We start from the raw sequence: 6,000 nt of genomic DNA, 5'->3' as shown, positions 1-6,000 counted from the left end.
ATCAGGTGGATGTTAATAACAATTCAACCAATGAAATACATCATTCTTATGGCTCTATGTAACATTATTAAGTTGCTTTTCTTCACAGTATTTAACTCATTGCACATCAATGACAACAATAGACATCCAATACATTTAGATTGGGAGGACTAGCTGTAAATTATCTTGTTTCCGTGCCATTGATGGCACTAGATGTCCAATCCACTTTAACTGGGAGAGGCGAGCTCCTCCCAATCAAAACGGACGTCTAGGGCCATCTGTCAATGGCAGCCAATGAGTTAAATTAGTGCGCAGTGAGGGTTTTTTTCTTCTTCTTTAAATCACATTGTGCATGAAATGGTTAATAAAGTAATCTTCACATTTAAAATGTTTCATCTGCAGAATCAAAATGTATTTGTCTGTTCATTGTTTAAACCCTTGCAATGCAAATGTCTTGGTTGTTTTTGTTTGTCTCCTGTCTTTCTTTTCCATTCTGAGGTTTCCCCCCACGAGTTATTCCCAACATATCGCCAGCGGCAATGTGTGTAAAAAGTGTGTATTTGTATGTGTGTCTGGAGCCATGGGATGGAGTGTGTGGTTAGCCACTGGTTTGTTCAGGGACTGAGGGGCACCTCTCTTTCTCTCCCTCTTAGTTTGCCGTTGGCTCGCCCACTCTGTCATTTGGCTGCATGTGAAGGTCATGTGACCACCATGTGTAACGGATTTAGTCCACCACAATTCGTACACGGACGCTTCATATTTAACCAGATTATTCCCATCACGTACTAATAGAAGTGCTGAAGTGTAATTGTATATTTGGAATTTAAGCAACTTTTTCTTGAAAAATTGAGAAAAAAATAGAACTGCTGTCAAGTCAAATTGATATACTACAAGAGCCCGGGGGTACACGGTCGATTGGTCGCCGGTCTTTTGGTCGCCGATCTTTTGGTCGCCCGGAAGGTTATTGATAATTACCATTTAAATTGTTGCTCAAATTCCCTAAATACAAACTGTGAATTACTATTTAGTCATACTTAATGCCCTAGTAATTATTAGACTAAAGAAAAGCTCCAAATTTCCCGGACTTTTATTGTTTTTTGTTGGAGAACTTGTTAAGACCCTGACTGACGTAGCTTCTTAAAGGGACAACGCATGTACATACAAACTCTTATACGCTCACACGTCGGCTCAGTGAAACTGCTCATGGCCATTGTTGGCTTTGATTGATGCGTAGACCGTGTTGTTTTACCTTGTTTTGGCGCCGGTCTTTTGGTCGTCGGTCTTTTAGTCGCCAGTTTTTGGGTCGCCCGTTGTCGCGGTCCGGGCGAGCAAAAGATCGCGACCAAAAGACCAGCGACCAAAAGACCGGCGACCAAAAGACCGGCGACCAAAAGACCGGCGACCAAAAGACGGCGACCAATCGACCGCACACGGAGCCCGGCTGACCTCATAGTTGCCTATAGCAGGTTTAAATGCCAAAATCATAGAATGACAGGCACAGTTTCTTATGTTTCTTTCAACATGCTAAGCTTCCATTTCAAGTAAAGTGTGAAAAGAATACTGGGATACTTAAGTCTGGGGTCAGACATGATTTACATAGGATGAGGGGGAAGAAGGTGTAGGGATGATGGGAGAGTGAGAGAAGGAAGAGTCACAGGAAATGGAGGAAATCCCAACAGTAAACATCCTGTTAGAGAAAACCCCTCTGATACCACGGCAGGTGTTTTGTTCACTTTGTTTTTCACAATAAAGACAATGAAGGAAACACATAAACGCCACAACTTAACTTCAAGTGAATCACATAGCAGGGAGGAAACAGCAGCTGTGAAGCATGTCACCGCTGTTGCGCATTTGGGCGGACATGTAATAGTGAAATATCATTAACAAAATCAGGGTTTTGCAGAGGGGAAAACACACCATTTCTCTATTGTCATCATTCTTTAAGGTCTTAACAAATGGTGGCCATGTAAAAAAAATTTTAAAAAAGTTTAACATAGAGGTAGAAAATGACATTTCCACTCAAATCTTATAGTTTGATAGTTATTCCGTCCAAAATAATACATCAGGGAACATCTACTTTTATTGTGATATCACAACCACAATTGGTGCTCATGCCTGGCTTTCTAGCACTGTGCTATCTATCTAGTAAATGTGGACAGAATGGCAGACCAGAGATTTTTTTTTGTACATGGTACAAATGTAGCTGAAAAACTAAGAGTACTTAGGATCTACCATCATTACCAAGTTATTTTCCTAATGGAGCTGTGTCAAAAACATGGACTGCCTTCATTATAAAGTCACTTGATGTTGTATTTCATAGCAGGTCTAATATTAGATTAGCTGAATTGAAAATTTGTTTTTTTTTGCTTAATGCGCAGGGCAACACCTAAGTATTAATTATACATTCTTATCAGTGTTGCTAATAGAAAAATTGAAACAGCGTACTTAGAGGTAGTGAGTGATAATACAAACAAGAATAATAATCAATGTAAAGGTTAAAGCACATGAGTGCATAACAGAACACAGACGTTTGTGATGTTAGCTGTGTGCAGACACATACACCCTGAAAGCTTCAAGCACTATTGCATATGATCATGGGAATTAATGACAAAACAATGAAGGCAGGGCAATTTAGGATGCTCATTAATTCATTTTCAACACAGCTGAGTTTTGGTCAAAAGGCAGATTATACCCAAGACTGGTCGCTCAGCAAACATAGAGACTGACAACCATTCACACTCACAATCACGCCACCAACAAGTGGGAATCGACCCCACGCTTGCCCGCGGCGAAATCAGACGAGTTTACCACGACACCTTAAAATAATATTGGCATAGATCAAATGTCTGCAATCATGTCAGCCGCACGTTTTCTATAAAAAAAATTTTTTTAAAGAACTGTTTTTATTACCATTTTTCTCCACTATTACACACCAGAAAAGTGCTTTTTTATTAAACAATATTATTTCCAAGAATATGATAAAGGTTTTGTGTTGGGTTTATTCTGGGATGTTACTATATGTTCATTAAGCATTTAATAGGTAATGAAGTTATAATTTAATTTGTGAGGACACTTTCCCCCCACAGCTGCTTTCGAAGCCAGTTAATTGTTTTCAGGACTATTGACCGAACAGGACACCATGTTCCAGGCCGAGACTGTTGATCTGAGTTGACAATGAAGATCTACGAGGGACTCTTAAATTGCTTTGACTTGGATTCCGGCAGATGGCGATAATCGAATCATTTTCCGAAAATACTCGCATTATTGTTTAAAATACGGTCGCTCTGTTTACCTTATAAAGAATTTATTATGCTTATTTGTGCAAATTCTTACGCAGTTGTTTTGGTTCCGATCTAATATGAGATTGTTGTGGCAGTTGTTTTTTGACCTTAATGGTGGTATTCAGTTAGCTTATGCAATTGTTTGAATCAGATTACCTTAAATGTTTTGATTATGCGCTGACTAAATTGACAGAGAAAGATGCCGTTTCTTTAGAATCATCCTGGACGAGGGCAAGTTGGGAGTGATTTTCCTTGCAAGTTGTAGCCAGTGTATGTTAATGATGTCTCCCTGTTTTGATTAAAGTGTATTAATAATAAATCTATCATTTTGTATTTCCCTTTAAAGCAAACTTCACTCAAACTGAATAAAAAAAAAAAAAAAGTGGTTTTACTTGATGAAAAATGTATGTCACGTGACCATATGATGTCATACCAAGTTGATACTGGATCATATTCAGATGTGATGTATTTGTTTTAAATGTTTACATTTAACTTTAACAACTTTACAGATTGATTGACCCTAGGAGGCCAAAATTAAGCAAGGGCAGAAGACGACGAGGATGAATAAAAAAATAATTAAGAAGAAAGAAAATAAGCACTATACGGCAGGTGAAAACTAAAAAATATTTGGTAAGAAATGTTTGTCTTTTAACAGGACGGCACTGTTTGTTCATTCTGGAAGGGGGTTTCCTCCATCTGTGCTCCTTTCTTGGGCTTTCTCTTTTGTTTTCTTTTTTCATTTTAGTGTGTTTCTACCCAAGCAATCATTGCCATATAAATCACCAGGAAATACTGTAATTGTGCCAGATTTTATTTCAGCAATAAAACTTCAAATCATTGTTCCGCAAAAGGACAAAAAAAATGTGCTGACCCATTTAGCACATTAGCTCCCAGTTGGCTACAAAAGAACATGACACATAATAAAAGATTATTTGTACCAAACTTTGTTTTCAGGGGTCATGATTTTCATAGGATGAGGTAGTATGTGTAGGGCCTCCAAGATAGCACATATTCCGTGACCAGGTTTGTTTTGCCTGCCAGCATTCATACAGACCTTTTGACTACGCTTGGGAAAATTCATAAATGTTGGAGTGTCCTCCGAATGATAGTTTTCCATTATTCCATTCCATTATTATATAAACCTGGGAAGAACATGCAAACTCCACACAGTCTTGATCCACCTGGGGTTGAACTCTCAACCCCAGAACTGTGAGGCCAACACCCTACCCACTCGTTCACTGAGCAGCCTGCAATTTTATATTAAGGAATTTGTAATAGAGCCGCCTCGTGGTGTAGAGGTTCATGCGCCTGACTTCGGTGCGGGCAGGCGCGGGCTCGATTCCCGCTGCTGGTGGTGGTATAATGGGGAGTGTGGATGGTTGTTTGTCTCTCTGTGTGCCCTACGACTGACTGGTGACCAGTCTAGGGTGCCTTTCGCCCGACGACAGCTGGGTTAGGCTCCAGCAACCCCCGCAACTCTTTAGAAGATGGGTGGTATGGAATAAGTAGCAGTGGGAGGCGGCCTGGTGGCGCGATTGGTTAGCGCGTCAGCCTCACAGCTCTGGGGTCCTGGGTTCAAGTCCTGGTCGGTCCACCTTTGTGGAGAATGCATGTTCTAACCGGGCAGTGATTGACTGATGTTGTAATGCAGATATTTCACACCCAGTGTTAAAATGTGAATGGAGTGATATTTTCGGCCCTGCGTGGATTTCCTCCGGGTACTTCGGTTTCCTCCCACGTTCCAAAAACATGCATGGTAGACTGATTGCACACTCTATATTGCCCCTAGGTATGGGTGAGAGTGTGCATGGTTGTCAGTCTCCTTGTGCCCTGCGATCGGCTAGCCACCGATTCAGTGTGTCCCCCCTCTGGCCCGAAGACAGCTGGAATTGGCTCCAGCACCCCTCGCAAGCCTAATGAGGATAAAGCGGTTCAGAAAATGATTTGAGATGAGAAGTAGCGGTGGAAAATTACATCTGTAATTCCTGTGGAAACTAGTAAATAATTTTAAAACGACCCGAGATTTCATTTCAATGAGTAATCTGCTCAGAGTTTGCGCACATGCAAGATTTGAGCGACAGATGGCAGCAGCTCACAGTAGAGTGCCACTTTATAACCCAGTACATTTTCCACTCACTACACTTCTTAACTCCAGGTTGATGAAATTCTGGTCTGGTCAACATTATAGTTGACAACGGTTTTCTGGGTTTATTTGTAGATGTGACCGACCAATTTAAAGTAATCGTTTGGATTAATCTGGCAAAATTACGTCAAGTCATTCACTTGAGGAAAACACATCGTCAAAGATTATTTTTTTGTCATTGGTAATTTATATAAAAGCAAATGTATTTTTATTCCAATGGTTGTAATTTTCAGAGTTTATAATGAAAAAATTGGAATGGATGAAAATCTCCAATTGAGTAAAAAAAAGGGTCATTATAACTGAATACTTTAGTGTGTGAGCAAGAGGAGAAATAGCCCACCATAGTCATCCATCTTCTCCCACTGTCGTTGGGGGTTCATTAATATCATAATTAGATGGGAACCATTTTTGGACAAGAGTAATGCATCCTCACTACAGTACTAAATAATTAAAACCATGGTGACATTTCAGAATAAAGTCCAGAGATGTTTGGACAGCATAACGTATGTTTAGAAAACAGACCTGACTGTCAATAACAAAATCATACATTAAATCATTGTTGTCCAAGTACAAGTCCAATTTAGGATGAATTTTAAT

This window comes from Stigmatopora argus, chromosome 1, assembly GCF_051989625.1.
Source record: "Stigmatopora argus isolate UIUO_Sarg chromosome 1, RoL_Sarg_1.0, whole genome shotgun sequence".
NCBI lineage: Eukaryota > Metazoa > Chordata > Actinopteri > Syngnathiformes > Syngnathidae > Stigmatopora > Stigmatopora argus.
This window is presented reverse-complemented; position numbering follows the sequence as displayed.